This window comes from Sminthopsis crassicaudata, chromosome 5 (genome assembly GCF_048593235.1).
Source record: "Sminthopsis crassicaudata isolate SCR6 chromosome 5, ASM4859323v1, whole genome shotgun sequence".
In the NCBI taxonomy this organism is placed as follows: Eukaryota; Metazoa; Chordata; class Mammalia; order Dasyuromorphia; family Dasyuridae; genus Sminthopsis; species Sminthopsis crassicaudata.
Window position 1 is genome coordinate 105,316,743 of NC_133621.1, and position 26,794 is coordinate 105,343,536.

The following is a 26,794-nucleotide window of genomic DNA, read 5'->3' on the forward strand; positions in this document are numbered from 1 at the left end:
TGCTTATGGGAATCTCACAGAAGCCTCTTGAGGAAAATCACATAGAATAAGGCATAAGCTATTATCCCTTATCTTTTGGATAAAGAAATAGAGATTCAGGGAGAGCAAGCTACTTGCCCATTGGCTAGTAAGATTCTTGCATTATCTTCCTGGAAGGATATACTTGAAGCTTTATATAAGCAAAAGTCATTGCCAATCTCATCCTTGTATCTTGCCCTGCACAGAGCTCTGTACCCAGTAGATGCTTACTAAATGTTTTTTGAATTGAAAGGAACAAAAGTAGCTGTTTAATCCTTTTCATTTTAATAGACACCAAGTCTCAGGCTCCATCCCAAGCTCTCTCTATCAGTTTTACATTAGTATTTATGGCTGCCATAAGATTTTTTGGAGAACCAATCAAAGATGTAAATTTTTTACTTTCTTCTTTTGTCCTATATTCCATAAATGAATAAATAGTTACATTTGTATCTGGGGAAAATATGCATATTGTATCTCCATCATCCTCCCTGTCCAGACTACATAGTTCACTTAAAAAAAAAATCTTTCCTTCCTCATATCTTTTACCTTTTATCCTAAAATAATATGAAATTTGCTTTTGGTTGGAACATGTTTGCTTAAACTTTCCATTAATTGGTTCATTCTATAAGTAATACTATGCACAGTGTCATTGGATATGGGATTGCTGTTACTGAATGCAGTTTCACAGATTTGATGACGAAACCAAGTTTCTTTCTTCATGTTTGAATCTATAGGGTTACCTTTTAACTTTCGATTTAGCTAAGTAAGCTACATCTAAATAGTGGTAGGTATGTTGGATGGTGTAGTACAAAACTCAAAATATAATGTTTGCTTGAAATTCATAAGTTTATATGCAGCTTTCCATAGATTTCTAGTTTATTTATACTTTACTCCAAATATAGTTGTTCTTAAGAACTTAAATATTGTAAAATATCCTTTTTATTTATTTAAAGATGAGTATTTTTAAAGCAAGATTAGAAATACAATTTTATACCCTTTTTGTTAATTCTTAATGTTTCTCATAGCAATTCTCCTTAAATTCTCAGCCTATGATTAAAATCTAAGATATGTTCTGAATGTTTTCCTTGATTCAATATGAAAGCACCCTTGTCTCTCAGTTACTGGTTATCTTTTTAATCCCCCTGTCAGTTGTCAAGAGAAAAAAAGTATTAGAAATATTGGAAAAAAACATATCATTCCTTTTCTGCTATCTTGTTTTTCTTTGTTCTGAATATTTTCTTCCTTGTAAATAAGAAATAGGGAAAAGAGAAATACTATTTCAGTTTATGCTGCTATCAAGATATAAAATTCCTCATGACATACTGTAGGGCAGTGAAAAGCATGTTGAATATAGGGGCTCCACCATTTACTACTTTTGTGACTTTGGATGATCATCATTTGAACAGGATACAAATTTATTCATTTGTAAAATATGAGGGTTGGACTGCATGTACTTTCATACTTCTTCCAGTTTAAATCTACAATTTTATGATTCTTTCTGATGGCAGATTTTTTTTAGTGCCTCCATTTTGTTTTTAAAAGAATTTGTTCAGCTCTTCTGCTGTTTCCTTGTTGCTTTTTGGAACTGGAGATATAACTTAATAAGTTCTATAGGATACTTCTCTATCTGCCTGTGACCATTGATATTTATTTTATTGGAAAGCATATTGACCCCTGGTAATATGTTTTGTATGTAGTAATTATGTAATTTTTTTTTTTTTACAAAAGTTAGGAACGATTTTAGATAGACTTTATGAGAAGGGTCAAGAGATAGGGTAGCATATGCCATAAGTGATAGTGCTGTCATTTTAAAAAATTAGAGAACATTTTTGGTAGAGTTGTTTATTTGATGGGAAAGGGAAGTGAAAGGAAAAGAACGGAAAGAAAAGAAAAAAGAATGAATATTTATGTAGTAAATATTGTGCAAGATACTGTGCTAAGAACTTTATAAATTCCATTTGATACAATAGCCTTTTGAAATAGTTGCTGTTATGCCACAGTCTCCTTGAGCTGTTCTACCTCAGTTTCCCTGAACTAGTTTTCCCTTATTGTCCTGACTGAGTTTCCCTGAATTGTTCTATCTCAGTTTCCTTAACTGTTCTGCCTCAGTCCCTTAAGTTGTAAAACCCCCTCTGGTTCATTAATACTGAGGACCATTTGCTCTAAGGTTATAAATTGTCAATGGGAGATGAGGAGCAGATCAGACATCCTGGCTCCTAGCTCCCTTTGCCTTCAAAGAATTTTTGACATTGTCCCTCTAAAAAGATAAGATCATCCCAGATACTTCAATTGACAACCTTACTTCTGTTTATTCAAACATCCTGACTCTGGTTTTTATTGCTTTCTCCATCCTGACAGAACCAAAAGGTTCTGTAAGAACTTTTCCTGCTCTTCTTCTATTCTTTGTTTGAAAGCTATAAAAGGGTTTGTCATTCCCCCATTCGTCACTGGATACTTTGAGACAAGAGTCCTGTCCAGTCAATTAAACTCTCCAATTAATAAAATATTAAAAACTCTAATCTCTATCTTGCCTCAGTTTCTCCGGCATTACAGTGCTAGCATTATCCCTCTTTTACAGTTAAAGAAACTGAGGCAAATTGTTTGTCTGAGGTTAAATTAATTGCCTAGGGTCATACAGCTAGTAAGTGTCTGAGGCTGGATTCCTGACTCCAGTCCTCTATCCATTGTGCTTCCTAGCTGTTTATGTAGTGGAAGTGGTCAAAGTGATATCAGGAAATTTAAGAGCATGGAAGATAGGGGCAGACCTAGGAAAGGTAGCATAGCAGATAGAACACTTGGCCTGAAGTCAGAAAGACCTGAGTTCAAATCTGATCTCAGACACTTATTAGCTGTATGACCTTGGACAAGTGACTCAACCTTGTTTGCCTCAGTTTCTCCATTTGTAAAATAAGCTGGAGAAGGAAATGAAATGACAAACCACTCCAGTATCTTTTCCAAGAAAATCCCAAAATGGGTTACAAAGAATCAGATATAACTGATATGACTGAACAATAACAAAAAGGAAAGAATTCGGCAGTTTTGGAGACTGTAGCTTTTATTTGGAGATGTAGAATAGTTGAACTAAAGAGAATGTTTTTTGACTAGAGCAGATGACTTAATGAAGTCCTTAGAAGTGAAGAATAGATGGAATGGGAGTATAGAACAGAGAATATTCAAAAAATTATCTGGGGAATATGAGGAAGCTGTTACAGCAATGCCTATAGTGTCTAACCTTGCAATTCTTCCCCTCTTCATTGGAATATAATCATTAATAATTAGAGAAATGCAAATAAAAGCAATTCTGAGGTTGACAAAGGAAAATGATAAACATTGGAGTAATATAGGAAATTATGTACATTGGTGAACTTTTGGTGGAGCTTTGATTTAGTCCTGCCATCTTGGATAGCAATTTAGAACTATATCCCCCAAAGTATTCAACTGTGTCTGTTCTAGAAATCAATAACTAGGTTTATAGACCAGAGAGATTGGTGAGGAAGGAAAAGAATCCATATATACAGGAATTTTAATAGCAACTCTTAGGAGGCAAAGAATTAGACACTAAGAAAGTACCTCTTAATTGCATAAAGGCTGAACAAATTGTATTACATATATATATATATATCTATATGTATATATATATAAATAGAATATTATTATGCCATATGAAGTGATGAAAAAAGTAGTTTCAGAATACCTCAGGTATACTTGTATGAACAGATGCACAGGGAAGAGAGAGAAGGACTGACCAATGTTGATAATATTAAGATTGTAAAGATAAATTTGAGAGGCTTAAAAATTCTGATCAACACAATGACCAGTTAGAATTCCAGAAAAACATTATGTGGGAAAGTGCAGTCTACCTCTTCCCAGAGAGATAATGATCACAAGCTTCAGAACTATATACATATTTTGAACAGGCTAATGTGGGAGTTTTTACTTGATTTTTCATATTTGTTGCAATTTTTGTTTTTCTTTTTTCTTTCTCAGTGAGTTGAAGATAGTGAAAGGCGGAGAAAATAATACTTATAAGCTGGAAAAAAATTAAAGCACATATGAAACAAAACAATAAAAAGAATATAAGCACTTTGAGGATCAGGGCTGTTTTGCTCTTGCCATTTCTCTTATCTTAAGAGCCTGTCACAATTTCTGGAACATACTCTAATAAGTATTTTGTTGACTGATTCATTGTGCTATCAATAGTGTGTGTGTGTGTGTGTGTGTGTGTGTGTGTGTGAGAGAGAGAGAGAGAGAGAGAGAGAGAGAGAAAGAGAGAGAGAGAGAGAGAGAGAGAGAGAGAGAGAGAGAGAGAGAGAGAGAGAGAGAGAGAGAGAGAGAATGGAACAGGTGTAGATGAGCTTGTCCTCAAAAATAATTGGAAACCATTACTTCTTGATCTTTAAAACCCATTGAAGGGATGACTCTCACTAAGATGTCAATAGTCTTCAGTACAGATTCGAATTACTTCTATCTAAAACAAAAGAATCCACATTGGGTACACATGTATTTTAGCAAAGGATTAAATGTCAGGCTATATATACTCTAACTCCAATGATAGCAATACTTTAGCAATAAAATCAGACTCAGTCTAGCTTATCTTTCTGAACAGTGCAAACTGACTTTCCTTCCATCTTCTTTTCCCTGATGAAGGATGCTGAGGGAGACTTAGTATTTGACTTCAGTTCTCTAAGAGAGGTGGTAGTAATTTTCTTCTGAATTGAAATATATGAACAACTGCTTTGACAATCTCCAGGAAGGTAAGAAGTGAAATACAAGGCAAGACCTTTTAGTGCCCACTGAAGTTGCTTTTTAAAGAAGCCAGATTTTATACCCCATATAGCCTGTGTACAAATATATTAGCAAATGGTACAACCACGTTTGACTCTCATAACAATTGCTTTTTTATTTTCTAGAGACCCCACCAGACCCCATGAGTGTACTGTGAAAAATGGTACTATATAAAATGTCATTCCAAATGAAATGAACTCTGGAGAACTTATTCTACTATTTTGGGGATTTAAATGAAAATTTTGTTTTCTTCATCTCTTCTTTAAGTACAGCAACTGGAAGCACCCCCCCCCCACTGCTTTGTACTCCCATACACTCAGTCCTTCCTTTTTCTATTCCACAAACTGTGAAAATGTCTGATTCTTTTCAAAAATAACCTTCAATAAGTATTGTAAGTCTATCAAGGCATTGCTAGCAGCAGGGTCATAGAAATGGTTAGGATTCCTTTTCAATATATTTGAGAAATTAAATGTGACTTGGCTGGCATACTTAGCTGCCCACCCTTTTTTGGATTATCTCTTCTGGAATCTCTGGTGTCCCACTGCTATCTTCTTTGTTAGGCTATTTTTTTTTCTTTTTTTATTCAGAGAGATTCCAAGAAAGGATATGAAGGACTGGGGAGGGAATAGGTTAGGATTTTGGTCCTTTCAGAACCAAAGAAAATTAAAATGGCCTTTTATCTATTCTTTCTATTTGTTAGAGCAGCAGACTGGATTCTCTTTTAGGGTCTAAGAGATGGTTTTATTGACTGGTAGAACTTCTTCCTTGAAAAGAAAAACAAAGCAAAACAAAATCATCAACTCTCTTTTGTTGGGTTCTTGCCCAAACATTAAATATTATTATCCTGGCCCTTGAAAAGCAAGGTAGATAGCGAGCAAGGTTATGATCCCAGCATACTTATAACAAAATAGCCCTACAAAAACTGGAACCTATGGGTTGATTTTTCTTTTCTGGAACTATTTCTGGCTTTACAAATAGGTTAGAATAAACCATGCACTTTTGTAGATGTTAGCTTAATCACTGGGGCTTGTTTTTGGAAGAAAACTGCATGAAAAGTCTAGCTGAGAGGTAGGAGAGGGGGGGAAGATACAAATAGAGAATGGAGCCAGCATTCAGCATGCGGCACTCATAGGGTGGGGATTAGATGTCAGAGAAAACTTTTCGTGTGGTTACATCCACAGAATTTTTCAAGCAATGCAAGTGTATACTGAAGTTCACACACACAAAATGCAACTGTGATACTCTACAAGTCACTCATCCTTCAAAGAATGAATGTTTCTAGTATGATAGCCTTTAAATTAATGAGAAACCTGACTGTTCAGGCTGTAGGAGGAAAACAGAAAATAACATATTCTTCAGAAACGTGTAGGAAATAGATCATGCAGCTTGACCCTGTATCATTTGGATAATACTTGGATTTATCTTATCTATCAATATATTGTCTTATTTTAGTCATGTTGGAAAAAAAATCATTGGAGATTATGTTGCTTTGTGGGGAGAAAAAAAATTGGGGATGACTATAATGTAGATGGGAAAAGGAACAAAAACAATTTCAAATAAGTGTGTTTGTAAGCTCTGGGGATATGAGTATGTGTATATTATAGCTAAGTATAACATTTATATATTCTATTGATTAAAAGTGAAGTGCTAATGAGTCCTAGTTTACAAGGTTAACCATTCTAATAGACCAGAATAAAGAATAAAGAAGGAAATAAAAGTTTTCTGTTTTTGAGTTAAAGACTAAGCTTGCTCAGTTTTCTTGCATATGTGGAAATAGTCATAGTATGTTGGCAGTAGTTAGCTCTATCAAATACATCTCTAGCATGCATTAGAGAAACATAAAGTAAAACTTCATATCCTGTTTTTGAGTCAGTTGTTTTACATCCCTCCTTCTACCCTTCTATTTGCTCTGGGGCCATTTAATATCTCACTTAATTTCCATCCCTTTCAATTAATCATAGTGATAATTATATTTCACACTTTAAGATCCTATATACTAACTTTTCTTTTCCATAACCTGGATTTTTTTTCTGCCTACAAATTTAGGGCTGTGCCCTTAAATTGAAAAACAATGTTCCTTTAACTCTTCCTAGTCTTTCAATTTCCTATTCCATCTTTCTTTTCCCAATCTTCTAAAATCTATACCCAGTGTTTCCATTTTATCATCTCCTCTTTAATCCCCTATAATCTTGTTTTGACCTCCACTGATTTACAGAAATTGCTCTAATATCAGGATTAACTTTACTGCCAGCTACTGTGTTTTTTGCTAAATCTTTGACCTCTCTAGCTATTTGATGTTATTAAAGATTTTCCCATGAAACTAGCACCTTTCTTGGTCTCTATGACAACATAGAGTCATTCTCTTTCTACTACTCTGACCATCCTCCTTTTTTTCCTCCTTTGTTGGTATCTTTTTCAACTACAACCCCATAGTCCAATGTTATTTACTATGTTCACTCTCTCCTTTGAATTTCCATGTAATATCACATAATCTATTACTACTACTACTACTACTACTACTACTACTACTACTACTACTACTACTACTACTACTACTACTCTACTACTACTACCACTGCTGCTACTACTACTATTATGAGAATGATTCCCATTTTACATATGTACATCTATATTCTCTTTTTGAATACTGGTCCATAATCTTTAAATGTTAGTAGCACACTTCCACTTGGATGTCTACTGATTTCTATTTACTCTTCATCATCTTTAGCCACAATTTAGCTCTGCTTCCCCATTTTCCTATTTATTTTAATATCATCTTCTAATGACCTTATTATCAAACTTGGGTGTTATCTATAATCTGTCTCTGTTGCTCATTTTGTATGTCTAATTATTCCTCCATATTTTTCTTTCATAATTTCTCTTATTTCCATTCTATTTTAACCAGCTGCCTTATCTTTCCCCTTTCTTTCCACTATCCTTCATGTACTGCTTCAAGTCCCAGTTTCTCTATGAAACTTTCCCCACCAAGTTTAGTTTGTATGCTATTTTCCCCTATAATACTATTCCTTTACTGTTTAACATATATTATTCTGTCCTATTCTGGAAGTAGGTTCAAATATGATTATTTGTCCTACGAGGAAGTAGGATGGCCATGCCTTGGAAATGTCATGTACACGTATGGCTTGGACCAGAGGCCTCCTCAACTCTCTGCTTCTGTGACTCTAAAGGGCATGTGACTGATAGATTTTCAATGGTTCTGGAGGGAAGGAGACTCAGGGTGTAGGGATGGCATGAGCCCAAAAGCAAGGGAAAAGGACAACCAGGATGAGTTTGGGCCATTGTCTAATCCTTCCAATTCTGTTCACTTCACTCTTCTCTGTAGAGTTCATATAAACATTCCCAAGTTTCTGAAATTTCTCTGAAATCATCCTTTCCATCATGTTTTAGAGCATAGTGAGAAAACTTGTATAACTTCTTTATTTTCCAAATTATGTATATAAATCCTTCAAATTTCCATTCTTTGCCACCTCAAAAAAGACTACTATTTTGGTATATCCTTGTTTTGTTTAGAACTAATCCCTATTTTCCCCTTCCTTTTTCCTCCTGTTTCACTATTGAGTAAAATGAAATACTACTAGAAAGTAGGACAAATATAATTACATTTCTGAATATTTGATCATAGCCTGCTGTCCTTTTATTTTATCTTAGTCTGTTTTTATCTTTTTGTCCTTATCATCAAAATAAGTTCCTCTCTTATGACTACTTTTAACTAAGTAATTAAGAAGATTAAATTCAAACTAATTCCATATTTAACAATATGTTGTAAAATGGGTTCAAAAAACTCAATCTGTTTCTTAATTGTTTTGTCATTATGGACAAGTCAACTAATACTTTTCTCTCCCATTCAGTATTAATTTTATACATAGCCAAGTCCATGATGCCTTCTTCTCCATCTGTAAATTCCTTAGTTCCCTTGACACTATCATCATTTCTTGGCTGATAACTCTTAACTTTAGGTAGTTCTTACCATCTGTTTCTTCCGCGCCTATTCTCATCCTGTAAAGCAGTACAAGGAGAAACCATAAAAACATATTGTATGGGTCTACAATAAACATATTCCATCTAATTGCAACTAGGCTTTGTTGCATGCTAATAATGTTATTCATTTCTTCTTGACTTTCTATCACAGCCTCTCAAGTAACTGTTCTAAATCTTCCTTGAACTTCTCAATCCAGTCCTCCAATCTTTACCTTCCTTTTTCTTACTTCCCCCTACTGAGGGAGATGGGTGCAATCAATTTGGATGCCTTATCTAACAAGGTTCCATATTTCTCAGTATCATCAGTAATTTTTTCTTCCTTTTCTCTAGTCTTTTTAAAATTAATTTTATAATTATAAAAATTTTTGACAGTATATATGCATGAGTAATTTTTTATAACATTATCCCTTGTATTCATTTTTCCAAATTTTCCCCTCCCTCCCTCTACTCCCTCCCTAGATCACAGGCAATCCCATACATTTTACATGTGTTACAGTATAACCCATATGTGTGTAAGTCCAATTTTCTTGTTGCACGTTAAGTATTGGATTCCGAAGGTATAAGTAACCTGGGTAGATAGACAGTAGTGCTAACAGTTTACATTCAATTCCCAGTGTTCCTTCTCTGGGTGTAGTTGTTTCTGTCCATCATTGATCAACTGGAAGTGAATTGGATCTTCTTTATGTTGAAGATATCCACTTCTATCAGAATATATCTTCATACAGTATTGTTGTTAAAGTATATAGTGATCTTCTGGTTCTGCTCATTTCACTCAGCATCAGTTCATGTAAGTCTCTCCAAACCTTTCTGAATTCATCCTGCTGGTCATTTCTTACAGAGCAATAATATTCCATAACCTTCATGTACCATAATTTGCCCAACCATTCTCCAATTGATGGACATCCATGCATCTTCCAATTTCTAGCCATTACAAAAAGAGCTGCCACAAACATTTTGGCACATACAGGTCCCTTTCCCCTCTTTAGTATTTCTTTTGGATATAAGTCCAATAGTAGCACTGCTGGATCAATGGGTATGCACAGTTTGATAACTTTTTGGGCATAGTTCCAAATTGCTCTCCAGAATGGCCGGATTTTTTCACAACTCCACCAACAATGTATTGTGTCCCAGTTTTCCCACATCCCCTCCAACATTCATCATTATTTGTTCCTATCATCTGACAGGTGTGTAGTGATATCTCAGAGTTGTCTTAATTTGCATTTCTCTGATCAGTAGTGATTTGGAACACTCTTTTATATGAGTGGATATAGTTTCAATTTCATCATCTGAGAATTGTCTTTGACCATTTATCAATTGGAGAATGGTTTGATTTCTTATAAATTAGGGTCAGTTCTCTATATATTTTGGAAATGAGACCTTTATCAGAACCTTTAACTGTAAAAATATTTTCCCAATTTGTTATTTCCCTTCTAATCTTGTTTGCATTAGTATTGTTTGTACAGAAACTTTTTAGTTTGATGTAATCAAAATCTTCTATTTTGTGATCAATAATGATCTCTAGTTCTCCTCTGGTCATAAATTCCTTCCTCCTCCACAGGTCTGAGAGGTAAACTATCCTCTGTTCCTCTAATCTATTTATGATCTCATTCTTTATGCCTAAATCATGGACCCATTTGATCTTATCTTGGTATATCGTGTTAAGTGTGGATCCATATCTAATTTCTGCCATACTAATTTTCCAGTTTTTCCAACAGTTTTTTTCAAATAATGAATTTTTATCCCAATGGTATCTTTGGATTTGTCAAACACTAGATTGCTATAGTTGTACCCTATTTTGTCCTGTGTACCTAATCTGTTCCAATGATTGACTGGTCTATTTCTTAGCCAATACCAAATGGTTTTGGTGACTGCTGCTATATAATATAGCTTTAGATCAGGTACACCTAGACCACCTTCATCTGACTTTTTTTTCATTAATTCCCTTGAAATTCTCAACCTTTTATTATTCCATATGAATTTTGTTGTTATTTTTTCTAGGTCATGAAAATAGTTTCTTGGGAGTCTGATTGGTATAACACTAAATAAATAGATTAGTTTGGGGAGTATTGTCATTTTTATTATATTCACTCAGCCTATCCAAGAGCACTGAATGTCTTTCCAATTATTTAAATCTGACTTTATTTTTGTGGCAAGTGTTTTGTAATTTTGCTCATATAATTCCTGCCTTTTCTTTGGTAGATGGATTCCCAAATATTTTATACTCTCAACATTTGTTTGGAATGGAATTTCTCTTTGTATCTCTTGCTGTTGCATTTTGTTGGTGATTATAAAAATGCCGAGGATTTATGTGGATGTATTTTGTATCCAGCAACTTTGCTAAAGTTGTGAATTATTTCTAATAACTTTTTATTAGAATCTCTGGGGTTTTCTAAGTATACCATCATATCATCTGCAAAGAGTGACAGTTTGATTTCCTCATTACCTACTCTTATTCCTTTAATCTCTTTCTCTACTCATTGCAGAAGCTAGCATTTCTAATACAATATTGAATAGTAATGGTGATAGTGGACAACCTTGTTTCACTCCTGATCTTACTGGGAAAGGTTCCAGTTTATCTCCATTACATATTATGCTTACTGACAGTCTTAAATATATGCTCCTGACTATTCTAAGGAATTTATTCCTATATTCTCAAACGTTTTTAGTAGGAATGGATGTTGGATTTTATCAAATGCTTTTTCTGTATCTATTGAGATGTTCATATGTTTTTTTATTAATTTGATTATTAATATGGTCAATTATACTAATAGTTTTCTTAATATTAAACCAGCCCTGCATTCCTGGTATAAATCTTACTTGATCATAGTGTATTATCCTGGGGATGATTTTTCTTGCTAATATCTTATTTAAGATTTTAGCATCAATATTCATTAAGGAAATTGGACTATAGTTTTCTTTCTCATTTTTCGATCTACCTAGTTTAGATATCAGTACCATGTCTGTGTCATAAAAGGAGTTTGATAGGACTCCTTCATCCCCTATTTTTAAAAATAGTTTATATAATATTGGGGCTAATTGTTCTTTAAATGTTTGGTAGAATTCACATGTGAATCCATCTGGTCCTGGGGATTTTTTCCTGAGGAGTTGATTAATAGCTTGTTCTATTTCTTTTTCTGAAATGGGACTATTTAAGCAATTTATCTCCTCCTCTGTTAATCTAGGAAGTCTATATTTTTGGAAGTAGTCATCCATTGCACTTAAGTTATCAAATTTATTGGCATAAAATTGGGCAAAGTAACTCCTTATTATTCCTCTAATTTCCTCTTCATTGGTGGAAAGATTCCCCCTTTTCATTTGTAAGACTAACAATTTGATTTTCATCTTTCCTTTTTCTCATCAGATTTACCAAAGGTTTATCTATTTTATTGGCTTTTTCATAAAACCAACTCTTGGTTTTATTTATTAATTCAATAGTTTTTTTTACTTTCAATATTATTGATTTCTCCTTTTAATTTTAGTATTTCAAGTTTGGTTTTTGGTTGGTGGTTTTTAATTTGGTCTTTTTCTAGCTTTTTAACTTGCAGGCCCAATTCATTAATCTTCTCTTTCTCTATTTTGTTCAAATAAGCCTCTAAAGATATAAAATTTCCCCTTATTACCGCTTTAGCTGCATCCCACAAATTTTGGTATGATGTCTCATCGTTGTTATTATCTTGGGTGAAATTATTAATTGTTTCTGTAATTTGCTGTTTCACCCAGTCATTTTTAAGATGATATTATTCAGTTTCCAATTACTTTTTGGTCTATTTACCCCTAACTTCTTATTGAATGTAGTTTTTATTGCATTGTGATCTGAGAAGAAGGCATTTATTATTTCTGTCTTCCTGCATTTAAATTTGAGATCTTTATACCCTAATATATGGTCAATTTTTGTATAGGTTCCATGAACTGCTGAGAAGAAAGTATATTCCTTACTATCACCATTCAGTTTTCTCCAAAGGTCTATCATACCTAGTTTTTCTAATGTTCTATTTACCTTTTTAATTTCTTTCTTATTTGTTTTGTGGTTTGATTTGTCTAATTCTGAGAGTGCAAGGTTGAGATCTCCCACTCTTATAGTTTTGCTGTCTATTTCTTCTTGCAACTCTCTTAACTTTTCCTTTAGGAAGTTAGATGCTATACCACTTCGTGCATATATGTTTTGTATTGATATGGCTTCATTGTTTATGCTACCTTTTAGCAGGATATAGTTTCCTTCCTTATCTCATTTAATTAGATCAACTTCTGCTTTTGCTTGATCTGAGATAAGGATGGCAACCCCTGCTTTTTTGGCTTTACCTGAAGCATAATAGATTCTGCTCCAACCTTTTACCTTTACTCTGTATGTATCTCCTCGCTTTAAGAGTGTTTCCTGTAAACAACATATTGTAGGGTTCTGACTTTTGATCCAGTTTGCTATCCATCTCTGTTTGATGGGAGAGTTCATCCCATTCACATTTACAGTTAAAATTACTAATTCTGTATTTCCTGTCATCATATTATCGCCAGATTATGCTTTTTCCCTTGACCCCCCTGGACCCCTTCCCCAATATTTAATTTATAGACCCCTCTTGTAATGTGCAGCCCTCCCTTTTTAGTATCCCTCCCCCTTCCTTTTAAGTCCCTTCCCGTTTCTTGTACCCTTCCCTTATTCCTTTTTTCCTTTTCCCTTTTCCTCTCCCCACTTTTAATGAGGTGAGAAAGAATTCTCTGAAAAACAAATATGTCAGTTATTTACTCTTTGAGCCTACTCTGATGAGAGTAAGATTCACACAATGATTCTCCCCCTCTCTAAATTCCCTCAGATGTGGTAGATTTTCTATGCCTCTTCCTGGGATGTAGTTTCCCTCTTTTTATCACTCCTTCCCCTTTTTCTGATACTATCCCCTTCCCTTTACTACTTCCCTTTTTTTAAAATATTATATCAGTAATATCAAATTATCCATACGGACTTTCTGTATATCCACAACAGAGATACAGTTCTCAAGAGTTTTTTACCTTTTTGTGCTTCTCTTCAGTCTTGTGGATGTAGATCAATTTTTTTGTTTAAGTCTGTTTTTTTTCTTAGAAACAAATGGAATTCCTCTGTTTCATTAAATGACCATCTTTTTCCATGAAAGAAAATGCTAAACTTAGCTGGGTAGTTTATTCTTGGTTGCAATCCTTGTTCTTTTGCCTTTTGGAATATCAGGTTCCAGGCCCTTTGATCCTTTAATGTGGAGGCAGCCAGATCTTGCATGACCCTTATTGTGGCACCTTGAATAATGGGGGACAGGTATCATTCACCTTTAGGGTGTTATCTGGAGACTCTCTGGTGTTAGCTTCCTTTAGGGTTGGATACCGGCTCTTTCTCTGTGTAGAAAGTGTAGAACATTGTTCAGTGGAAGAAGTACACTGGTTCTGCTTCTGGAGTCTGAGAGTTCATATTCCCTTTTTTGACCTTACCATCTGTTTGACCTTGGGAAAATCAATTAGCTTCCATGCATACAAAATTTCCTCTTCTTTAAAAGGAGGGGTTGGATTAGCTGGCTTCTGAATTTTCTTCCCAAGCTGGAGGTATGATTTCATATACACAAAGATAAGTCAGAATATTGTTAAGGGTATAGAATAAGTCAAGTACAAAAGCATGAATCAGATTCACAGCACCATAGATTTAGAACTTCAAGAGATGTAAGGGGTTATTTATTCTAGCCCTAAATATTTTGTAGACAAAAACAAAACAAAACAAAACAAAAAACTATGTGTTACAGATTATGGGACCGAGAACAAATCTTTAAATAACTTGTCCCAAATCATGCAAGTCTTTGACATGGAAGAAGAATGACTTTTAATTCAAAAGGTAAGTCAAAACTTTCTAGCAAACAAGGCACCAGGACACTTTGAGGAAGAAAAAGTATTTCAATATGTGAAAAGATTCTGTTCTTGATAGTGATTAGAGCATTGGGCCTGGAGTTAGGAAGACCTGGATTCAGATTTGATCCTTATTTACTTACTAGCCATATCATCTTGAGCAGTTTACTCAAATCTCTGCTCATCTTAGTCTTTCCAATTGTATAATAGTTCTTACATCAAAGTGTTGTTGTGAGGGTTAAATGAGATATGATCTGTAAAAATCTGACACATAAGTTCTATACAAATGTTTATTTCCTTCCCTTCCCTTGTTTCTAGACAGGAGCGACAGTATATATGCATGCATGAATTTAAGAATGAAAGCACTTAAATTGGACAGTGGTAATAAATACAGTTTTCCTAGAATGTGGTATATGGGGAAAGATTAAAAATATTGGTTGGAGCCAGTTTATGGAAATTTTTGAATGGAGTATGTATTTATTAGGAACCCCTAATGGAGCCCAAGCAAAAAAAATGATTTCTTGGGGTTCTATTCCTACTTACCATAAAATAAAAATAATCCTGGCATTCAGCCATGAATAACAGTTGGTAGTGTACATGGACAAGTCCATATTTTTTCTTCACCAGAAGTCCCCAGATAGTGCTTGAATATCCTTTTAGGTACATAACCGGAATTGCAAAAACCACTTAACACTTAATAAAACTGAGAAGTTCTGATATAGTCCTGATGATATGGGTACTTAGGAATAGAGCTGGGCATTAGGCCAAGAGGGGTTGATGTTCAACTGTTTTCACTATCTGCACTTATCAACCAATCAATCAAGCAACATTTATTAGGTGCCTGCTATCCTGTCACACCTGTACTTACATAGATGTGCTTCCTAAAAACAGCCTGAGTCTGGATGCTCTTTATCTTAGAAGGATAATTATATTTCCTTTACTCCAGTTCCAATACAGGTGGGAAAAAGATCCAGCATTTAATCTGGCAGATTAAATCTCACCTCAATAGGCATCTTTTAGTCATTAGGTCTGAGTCAATTGTGGTCCAAAGACATTAGTGCAACTTAGAGAAGAAACTGGATCCTAGATCTACCAATTTGGAAGAGACCCAAAGGATTGAATAGTATTAGCCTTATGATTTATAGCTAGGAGATTCTTTTTTAAAAATCATTTAATCCAACCGTTTTATGGATGAGAAAACTATGTCTGGCAAAGTGCAGTGCCCCTTCTTTGTGTTATGGGACCAGGCAGTTATCTCTTATAGACTATGAATCCCTTCTCAGAAAATTATAATAAATGTACCAGATAAAATACATAGTATTACATAGGAAGCCAATTCAATTGAAATACAGTTCTCAAAACAGTTTTTTTTTCTTAAGTTCATGGACCCTAGTTTAAGAACCCTTGTTTTAATATGAGGCAAAAAAAATGTCACTCAACAAGCAGCAAAGGTAGAGCTCACAACCAAATTCTCTTATTCTTTATCAAGTACTTTCCATTGAGTGCTGCAATGCTAACTTTCCACCCTCACCTTTCTTTTAATTTCTTTATTAAAAAAATCAGATGAAGAAACTAAGGCACAGGTAGTAGTTAAATTTCTTAAGGTCACATAGCTTATAAGTAAAAGAGTTTGGATTGAACCCAGAGATTCTTGATTCTTCATTGCTAATATAAATTCTAACATGCTATACCTAAAATCCAGTGATACCTTGATTTTAATTTTTCAGATATGCCATGTTCAGTTGACATTGATTTCACTTCCTCCTTTTGTATCTTCAATTCTTTTATGTCCTTAGCATCAGTGCTCCAATCTGGAGAAATTCATTTTGAATATAGTCAATGACTCCTACTAAGGTTTTAAAACCTTAGCAAAAGTTCAGTTTAGCGTCAGTTTGGTCTGGTTTAATTTTGGTTTAGTTTTATTTTAATCGAATTTCCTTATAACCTTAAAGTGTTTTTATCTTTTTTTTTTTTGGCTTTGCTATATAAGTCTTTCCTCTGGATATTTTTTAAAGCAACTGTTCTGGAGTAAAAATTCCATGAGAAAACCTTCAGCTAATTAAACGTCACAAATCCTATTGGGAATTAGCTATACACTATGTTTTTGTTAATGTTTATATACCCATAGACACATACTATGCCCTTTGAATTCTCTTGATTAGCAGGTTAGTTATGTAACACTGTTAAAAATTAAATTAAAATAGACAAGGATTATTTGTAGGCAATGTTGGCTCTAGAGTCATGAAAATGAGTTAAAATCCAGCCTCAGATGCTCACTAGCTATATGACTCCAAACAAATCACTTAACCTCTGTTTGCTTCAGTAATAACTTTATAATATTGTTGTGAGGGTCAAATGAGATAATATTTGTAAAGTGTTTACTGCAATGCTTTGTACATAATAAGTGTTATGTAAATGTTTATCCTCTTCTCTTTCTGCTTCTCCCTCTTGAACTCATCCTAAGTAAAAGTGATTATTTATTCCTACATGCTCATTAATCTTGCATTTAATAATATATTGTAGAATTTTTGCCAGCAATTGAAGTCAAATTCACTTTTAAAATTCAATATAGTATTTGCTCACCTCTTATTTTGAAGCATACCCCCCTAAACTCCATGATTTTTCAAAGATTGCTAGTTTCACAATCCAAACTTAGAAATCTTTCATATGTTATGTTATTTAAGTTATCTTGAAGCTTTTTTGGTGTTAGATACTTTTTTCTATTTTGGGGTTCAATCCCTCATTACCATTTTTGTTTTATATTTCTGGTATGGAAATAATTTTTCTTAGTAATCATGCATATTGAAAGTTAAGCAGTAAAAATATTTGTAGAAGTTTTTTCTGTAGTGGCAAGGAACTGGAAATTGAAGGGATGGCCATCACTTGAAGAATGGCTGGATAAATTATGGTATATAAATGTAATAGAATATTCTAAGAAATGATAAGCAGACTGATGTCAGAAAGTATTGCATGAACTGATACTGAGTGAAGTGAACAGAACCAAGAGAATATTGTACACAGAAGCTACATGTGGTGATTAACTGTGATGGACTTGGCTCTTATCAACAAGGAGTTGATTCAAGGCAATTCCAAAAGATTTGTGTTGGAAAGTGTCATCCACATCAGAGAGAGAATTGTGAATGTGGATCAAAGCCTAGCATTTTCACCTTTGCTATTGTTGTTTGTTTTCGTGTTTTTCCCCATCTCATTTTTTTCCCTTTGGTTTTCTTGCATAACTTGATGAATATGGAAATATGTTTAGAAGAATTGCACATGTTTAACCTATATTGAGGAGGGAGCTAGAGAATGGGAGGGAGAAAAATTTGGAACACAAGGTTTTGCAAAGGTGAATGTTGAAAACTATGTTTGCATATATTTGGGAAAATAAATAAATACTCTAAAAAGAAAAAAAAGTTAAGTAATTCTTGCCTTCTTTCTGAAATTGATTTATTATCATTGTCTTATTTATTGCTTCTCAATATTGTATATTTGGTAAACCGTAGGTGTCCTTTCCTCTTGATTATAAACTCTTGAGGGAAGGAATTGTATGTCTTTCCTAACTAGTCTAGTCTAATATTCTGCACCCATTATTAGTTGCTTAATCAATAGGGAGTAAGGACCGAACCTGTTCATTGTTGTAGAGGAAACTTCCTTTATCAAAGTAAGTTGACATCTTCTATGTAATGTCCAATTTTAGAGAGTTTTTAAAGTACTGAAAAATTAAATAAATTGATCAGAATGAGGTAGCCAGTAGATGCTAGAGATAGGACTTGAATCCAGGTCTTCCTGAGGTTTTGAGGTAATTTTTTATTCACTATGCCATGTTGACTATCCCAGTGCTTATATTTATACAGGTGATCTGAAGCTACCCTAAATCTAGTTATCATTTGTTTGGGTAAGTGGTTAATATCTAGCTCTCTTTGAGTATTGCTTTCTGTTGCCATCCTTTCATTCTTATAAAAGTTAATCATTCATTCTTCCAGTTGTATGGTAGTTGGTATGATCTTTCTATTACTAATCTAACCCCTTTTACCCTCACCAAATCTTCCATTCTTTTTCTTCCTCATTCACTCCCAAACACAATTGCATTTAATCTGAGAACTGTAGAAAATAATGGTACAATTCCCTCATTTTCAAGGTTATAAAAAGTCCCCAATACTTAACAGTACAGTGTTACTTTTAATATTGTATCCATATGAACCTTTTATGTGGTTCATCCAGAGACTCTAGGAAGTGTATCTTCATTGCAGAGAGATGGGTAAGAGTCTCAGGATCTGAAATCTTTCTTCTTGCTCTAAAAGTGAAATTGTTTTGGTTCCTGATAAATAAATTCTTCAGAACAAAATGAAAGAGGAATGAAGTGTGATATAAAGTATGGAGAGAACCAGCACCCTTTAAAGACTCTCACCCCTTCTGATTATTGCCCCATTCTTGTTTAAGAAGCCCCCGGAGCTGAAGTTTGCAATCAGCCAGCAGAGGGTGATGGTGTAACACATTAGCACCTAGTTGAATCTAAATTTATGCTCAAAAATTAAAATTTAGGAAGGATTTTAGAATTTACCCAGTCCAACCCCTTTCATATTAAAGAGGGGGAAACTGAAGCCTTTACATTTTTTGTAACTTCCCTAAGATAATGCAAGTAAAATTAAAATTTGAATCAAGTCTTTTTTATTACAAGTCTAGCAATTCCCCCAAATGAACCAAGTTGTGATCTAGAAAGTATAACTCTCTTTTGTTCACTTGGACCTCAAGATGGGCCCTCCTCCTCCTCCTCAACATCATTTTAGAGAGATAATGTGGTAACCCTATGTATCTATAAAGGACATGGATAATCTGTCTCTTTCTCTCAGTTTGAACTATTTTTTTACCTGCCCTCTCTTCTTTCTGGTTCCCTATTTCTCATTATTTTATGTCTTTGAAGGGCTTAACCAGAAAGTCTCACTAGATAAAGAGCTACATAACTGAAAGCATTCTTCACATAGAAGAGAAATCTCAGGTGGGGAGAAAGACAGATCTGTTTGCATTCAGTGTTCATTATAAAGATGTTTTACTATAGTCTATGGAAGGTAATTTTTGTCAAATGTTCTTATCAGACCTTATACAGGGTTCCACAAAGACTAGCCACCAAAATGCCTGTTAAAGAAATGTTGGGCCTATGTTCACATCAGAAAATTCCCCTCAGGGCTCTGACATGCTACAGGTGGTGTTAGCAGCTTTTGCTGCCAGTTTAGTGAGGAATTAAAATCTGAATTGTGCTGCTGAACTGAAGGTGCCTTTATAGAAATCACAGAAGCATAGATTTAAGAAGGGCCTTAAGATATTATCTAGGTCATTCTCCTGTCACTAGTTAGTTAAGCCTGTGCTTGAACCAACTTAGATAAGTGTCTTTTTGAATTGGCTTCAACAACTGGGACTTCATTATTTACCTTGTAGAACATTCTTTACTGGAATTTATCTTTCCAACACCAATATAACTTTTCCTGCTATTTAGCTGTGAACCATGAAACACCACAATTTCCCTTCAAAATCAAAATTGTAAAAAGGACCTATGCCTCAAAAGGTTGACCTGAAGTGTGATAGAAACATGGATATTGAGTCTAAGTAGTCTACAATAGAATAAAAATGATAACTTACATGTAAAATATATATATTTAGAATCTTAGAACCAGAGAGAAAAACATCTTTAGCAATCATCTAATATTCAAATCTCTGATTTTCCAGGGAAATGAAAATTAGGCAATTAAGTATCTTGCCTTAGGCCATGAGTAATAAAACATGGAAGAAGGAAGGATGTGAATTCAGGTTCTTTGATTCTGTAGAAAATCTTACTTCTACTTTTGCCTCACCAAAAGTACTCAAGAACTTCCCTTTCCTTACTGGAAATTAGTGCCAAGATATTAAACTCCCTCTAATAACAACATTTAAATACCCAACTCTGCCAAGGGACTTCATTATAATATTTTCTTCAATACTTTCCACTTCAATGACATGAGTTCATGCTTCTGTTAGGCTACTGCTTTTCTTCTGACTATACCTAAATATTGGTCCTCTCTCTATAGCAGAGGTTCTTAATTTTTTGAGTCATCAACTCCTTATACAATTTGACAAAAATCTATGGACTCCTTTCTCAGAATATATTTTGTTGCCTACATTCATAATTGAAGGAAGTTCTATAATTCATTTAGAAGTCAATGGAAATAAAGATGTGATTGTTTTACTATCCAAGTTTATGGAGCCTCTGAAATCTATGCTTGTACCTCTTTGTAGTCTGTAGATCTCAGTTTAATAATTTGTGCTCTTGACTTCATCTAGGAAATGTTTGATTAGAAAAGTAAAGAGTTCTAGTTACTCAGTGAGAGCATGGGACGTTTTCTTAAATCCTTTGGATTACATTTTCCTCATTTATAGAAAAAGGGAGGTGGATTAACTGATCTTTTAAGATCTCCTTCAGTTCTCCTACTGGATAGCATATTCAAATGTAGCTATCATGAGTCTTTTTTTTTAAAGTAAAATTTTTAATCAAGATTAAAACAATTAGCAGTGGAGACAATCCTCATTAGGGATTTCATTCTAATCAGTATGCCTTGTTAGGTTCAATGCAATTTAATTCAATAAGCATTTATTAAGTAGCTATTTGCCAGACAGAAGGGGAAGGAGTAGGAAGGACACCATGGGATATCGGTGAGAGCTGCTGATGAAAAGTAGAAATAGTAATATACTGTGCTAGACACAGAGTCACAAAGATATGGGTTAAAAATTCTCCCTCATATTCTCTGTGTGACTTTGGTCATGTCACTTAGGCTTTTTTAATGTCAGTTTTCTTATCTGTAAAATTGAAGTCACAATAGGACTTCCAACCTTATGTGTCTATTCCTAAACTCCTCCTAAACCTGTTCTTCCCTATTCTGGGAGGAATTTCAGAATCTGATGCAAGAGCATAAAGGTTCAGAGAAACTATTACTATACTAAAATTTTTCCCATTGTTTAATTCCTCTCAAAACCTCCATTTTGAGAGAACTATTGTGCTTCTTTTGTATTCTTAATGCACTCATGCACTCATTTTTTTCTAGTTATTCATCAGATGATATGATTTTCTCTAATGTTTCACAATTTTGATGGATTTTTTTTGGACAGCTTGTATTTTATCAGCAAAGATGTAATGCATAGAATTTTTATTCCAGATATGTTCTATCTAATTTAGAGAAAATATAAGAGAGTATAAATTGTTCTCTTGATTCTGCTCTTTTCAATCAGCATCAATACAGTGAAGTTCAGGTGATGCTCATTCTTCCACTCCTTTCTTATTTACATAGACTTCTAATACTCAAAGCCTGGAAAGTCACTCAGCCTTCTTGAGCATCATTTTTCTTATCTGCATAACAAGGGGGTTGGATTAATTGACTTTTGTGGTTTCTTCCAGTCCTATGATTCTTTGATCTATCCATGGATCTTCAACCAAATGCTCTTCACCATGTTTTCCATAATGATTCTTGGATTTCTTTTTATTAATATAGTTCCTTATAATTCATCAGCCATTTTATTTGGTCTCTTCCTTTTGAATAAGGTGTACTTTTTCTAGGTTATATTCCAGGAATAAGCCCCATCTCACTAAGTCTCAGTGCAACTTTTGTCAAATTTACTTCCTTTGTTTGGGGATATTTAGTTAATTTTGCTTGTTTCTCATGCTTTGTACATTTATTTATAAACACTGGATCCAGGTGTACTATTACTAGCTGATTTCTTGGCTTTTATATTCTGGGAATTACTAGGTGATGCTGCAGTTTTTCTTCCTCAGGTCATAGGATCATAAGAGTTAGAATTAAAGATACTTTACAGTCATTTTATTTTTTGGAAATATTTTCCAGCAAGACTTCCCCATACTATTTTTTGACTCACAATTCATGATTATGTATCATTTTACCTACTAGGTTTCATTGATTCTCATTAATTATTTCAAAAGAAATGGCATGGAAACATTAATACTAATTCTTTTGAAATGAATTATAGTATCTTACATTCAAAAGGAATCTTACTAATCATAAAAATTTCAAATATTTTTTTAAAATTTCAAGTATAAAGCATGAATCCTGATCACATTATTTTTAATAAAATGATCATTCAGTCTTTGCCTGCTACTCTAATATTAAGGACTTTACCACTTCTTTAGGCAACCCATTCCATTTTTGCACAGATCTAATTTTGAGCAAGCTTCTCTATAAATTCCATTAAAATATACTTCCCTGTAACTTTTTCTTATAATTTACCTTCTGAGACCAAGTAGAGTAAGTCTAATCTTTCTCCTATGAGAGATAGGTAGAATATGAAGGAGAGACTAGGGAAGAGAGGTTGACTGATCAGCAATATGACTAGCTATAATCAGAATTTAACATTCTAAAATATCTGAATTCTAACAATTCTCTTTTATTCTATATTTGATCATATTTTCTCATGATCAAGCTTTTCATTTATAGTCAAATGGAGTTTAAAAATAAGTGGACAAGATTTAATGGTTGAACATGAAGTCTCTGAGTTCATAATCAGACAAGCTTGCCAGGTTTGTAACAAGACTTGCCCCTTTCTCAGAGCCACCCTTTGAATAAGCAATCAAGCCTTTTCCTTGATTTTTTCCCCCAGTCAATGAGCTCAGTCCTAAATAAAAGCTGGAGGTTGTATGAGCTGAATCCCTTGGAAATGGTGGGTGAAAGGCGTGCAAATCAAAATTGGCAAGTTTCACCTCTTCCGCTCCTGATAGAGAGGTTCTCTTTGATCCAAATAGCTTCCTGAGCAATTGTGCACAGATTCCCGGGCTCTTTCCCTCAGACAGGCCAAGGCATTAATAACCCAGCCTTTCACCAAAAAAACACTTCTCTATGTCAGGTTTCCTTAGGCCCTAATTTGGCCATTTTCTAGTGGTGTGGGAAAGATGGGGGAGGGGAATCTGCCCCTCTCCTTGGAGTGGGCAGCAAACATTGGACCCATGAGTCCTTTGTGTTGGATGGACAAATTAATAGACAGCATTATGGGGAAAATATGTGCATCTCATTTTTATTCACTTTGGCCTTTATTTATATTCTATGATAACACTCATTGAAGTATGATAGGTTAAATAAAAAGAGGCCATATAAGAAATTAAGGAATTAATTAAAAAAAAAAAGTACATGGCATATTCTGACTTTTTGGGGTAAGGGCTATCATTTTGGGAGGCAAGAAGAATAGAATGGGTGTTAGGAATCTATTCACACACATATATACCCATTTATCTTGAAATATAATATAAATATATATATATATATATTCCATATTTTTGTGGTGTAATTATGGGGTATGTATGTGTGTTGGAACTAGATTTGTAGAACCATAGAAAATAGGAATCGTTTTGAGGACAAATAGAGCTTGTGAATGTTGAATGGACTTTGGAAATACTTTACAAAGGTGAATTACATATAGATTTAAGAGTATTGTTCATTCTAACTCTGTACAACTTTGTTGTATAACTTTTTCAAAGTTGTTCAAAGACTCTTAGAGATTGAGATAACTTTTCCTATCTAAATATCTATCTTTTTCCACAATTAAAATAATCCTAAAGAGAAGATGATGTGTGTGGATTTACTAATGACAAAAGCACTTGGAAAATTGTTAAATGCTGTATGGTAATAGTTATTGCTTTTCATTCCCTTCAGGCTTCAAGCTACAGATGGCAAAGTTAAAGATTAATAAGAGATAAAGAGAAAATATGATGGTTGAAACATACACAAAAACATCAAATTTTCACATTTGTATTTTAATTTTTAACATTATTTAAGCCTTTATTAATGAGGGTGTAAGAAAGGTTAAGGGAGAGCTCAGAGGAAGGACTGTGAGAGTGGTAGAGAGACAGCGAGACAGAGAAAATGGAAATCTGGAGGAGAGATGAAACACTTGAGAAAGGGAAACATGCACTTTCCTTCCATAGCATTAAATGACTATATCTTTTAGTGTTTAATCCTCTCCTCTTAACTCTACTCTTTTTCAAAGAGAAACAGGATGTTGTGACGGTAAAGCCACTGATAGTTACCCTCTTCTCTCCCATTTTCTCATGTTAGTCATTCACCCTCTTTTTAGTTTATTACTTTAGGGTTAAATCCAATTCCCATTCTAGTTCCTTGCTTCCTCTTCTCTCCAAATCAAAAGAAGAAAATGGCGAGGAAAAATTCAGACAATTAACAAAATGGCACAAATGAGTTCAACATCAAAGATCCATGTGAAATAATGTAATGGTTTCATTTCAATTAAGAAATTTTTTTCCATACCAGAGTCCTTTGCTTTCATTTTGAAGACAGTGGCAAGAGTAAACAATAATTTGGTTATGATTTTGTTGTTTTTCCCTTTCCTTTTTCAAGTCAGTACATTGTCCCTATGATTAGTTTGCTTAATCTACTTTTATTCAATTATATACTCCCACAGTCTCTTCTCCCACTTCCTCCATTTCCATTTGTCATCACTACTCTTTGTTTTAGAGTTTTATTTAATTTACTGATTTCTTCTGCTTCTTTATTTTTAGATTCTTAGTTTTCTCCTCTTCATCTCCCTTCAATTATCTGGTTAGTAATCCCCCCCTCCATCTCTTCCCCATGAATTTATTTTGTTTCTTATTTTATTTTACCCTTTGTCTTAAGAAAATTTATTTTATTATCTTCAATAGTTATTTTTATTTTCAGATAAATTTTATTTGATTAATCATACTTATGATTATTAATTTTAACTAAAATATCTTTGCATTTATCATGTAATAAAGGCTTCTGAAGGTACAATTGTGACTTCCTTTTCTAACCAGTTTCTTTCCTGTTTCTTCCATATATCTTACACCATCATCCTTTTTAATTGATGTGTCTCATTTTTAGAAGTATCACTTTATAAGTGATATATAATATTAAGGATAGAAGTATTGTACCAAGGTAGAAATTATCTTTTGACAGAAAGTCTCTGGTACTTTTAGAGCCCCTGCTATTTGTATGATCATTCTCCTTCACATTTTCCAGGTAATCTCATTTCTGGGTCCAGTTTATTTATCCTTCTGGATATTAGTTGTCTCCAGGAACCATGTTGCCCATTATTAGGCCATAGATGTTGTTCCTGGGCGAGTAACACCCTCTCAAAGGAAACGATCTCCTTGTGCACCCACACTCTATGGAAGAGATTCATTTTTAAATTCCCCATCTCCCATTATAGACAAGTAACTCTTTACTTGTGGGACTGCTGTTCTGAGTTCCATAAACTCTGTTTAGTTCCCAGATGCTTCTTTCATTCTTCCTATTTCAATCTTTTTTTTCTTCCATCTTGCCTCTCTTTTATTCTCTTCTAATTGAGAGACTTCCATTGTACACCCATGGACATGATTAGGATACCTCACACAGTACCTTTCATCCTTCACCTCCCCTCTCCCCATTTGTACACCCTTTCATTTTGCATTTTTGTATTACAAAATACATTGATTGTCTTTTTTCTTTCTTTCTTTTTTTACTTCCCCTTATTTTTACCTTATGGGCCTATCTTTAAAAAAAAAAAAAAAGATCTTTAGAGATGTGGCAATTTATTCCTCTTCTTTGTAGCTGTTTTTATTTACCATGCAGCAAAAAGCCTGAGTTTCTCCTCTTTTCTCCTCCTCTCTTTTCTGGGCAGAATTGTTATCTCCTGTTTGTTTGAACAGGATGAGGGATGAGTAAGGAGTGAGATGTACTGGCAGTATGTCTTTAGCAAGAGGAAAATCCTTGAGTAGGTTCCAAGCACAAGCCTGTGATGCATTTGTTCACTCTCCAGGAAAGTGGAAGCTGGTGAGGGAAGATTGCTGAGTGAGTATATTTAGGTTCTTTGTTACCTTGCTGGACTTCTGGTTTTCTTGTCTGATAGATTTAGTTGCAATTGTTCTACTTCAGGAACATAATTCTCTTGGGGGAGAGGAGTTTAAAAGTGGGGACTTAAAAAAAAGTCTAATCTGACCAACTTTTTGGTGACAAAACCCTTTACAACATCAATTTAAATAAAATATTAGATATTATCTATTAATAACTCATTTAGATTTCTAGCTTTTTACAAATCTACTTCTAATTTTAATCTAGAAGTCAGATTCACTTTTTCTCCTAAAATTTTACTTTAAAAACCCCTC

The 26,794-nt window shown here is 34.0% G+C and overlaps 1 protein-coding gene across 5 annotated transcripts in view; it reads left to right on the forward strand.

Moving 5' to 3' along the window:
• PTN (pleiotrophin) overlaps positions 1 to 26,794 on the forward strand; it is a 130,228-nt gene that overhangs the window by 62,262 nt on the left and 41,172 nt on the right. The window contains exon 1 of one of the 5 annotated variants that reach the window (XM_074267820.1): positions 26,341 to 26,480. The exons of the other annotated variants lie outside the window; for them this stretch is intronic. The gene's annotated coding sequence lies outside the window, so the exon portion shown is untranslated. Of the gene's footprint in view, positions 1 to 26,340; positions 26,481 to 26,794 lie in introns of those variants that run through there. 5 annotated transcript variants of the gene reach the window in all.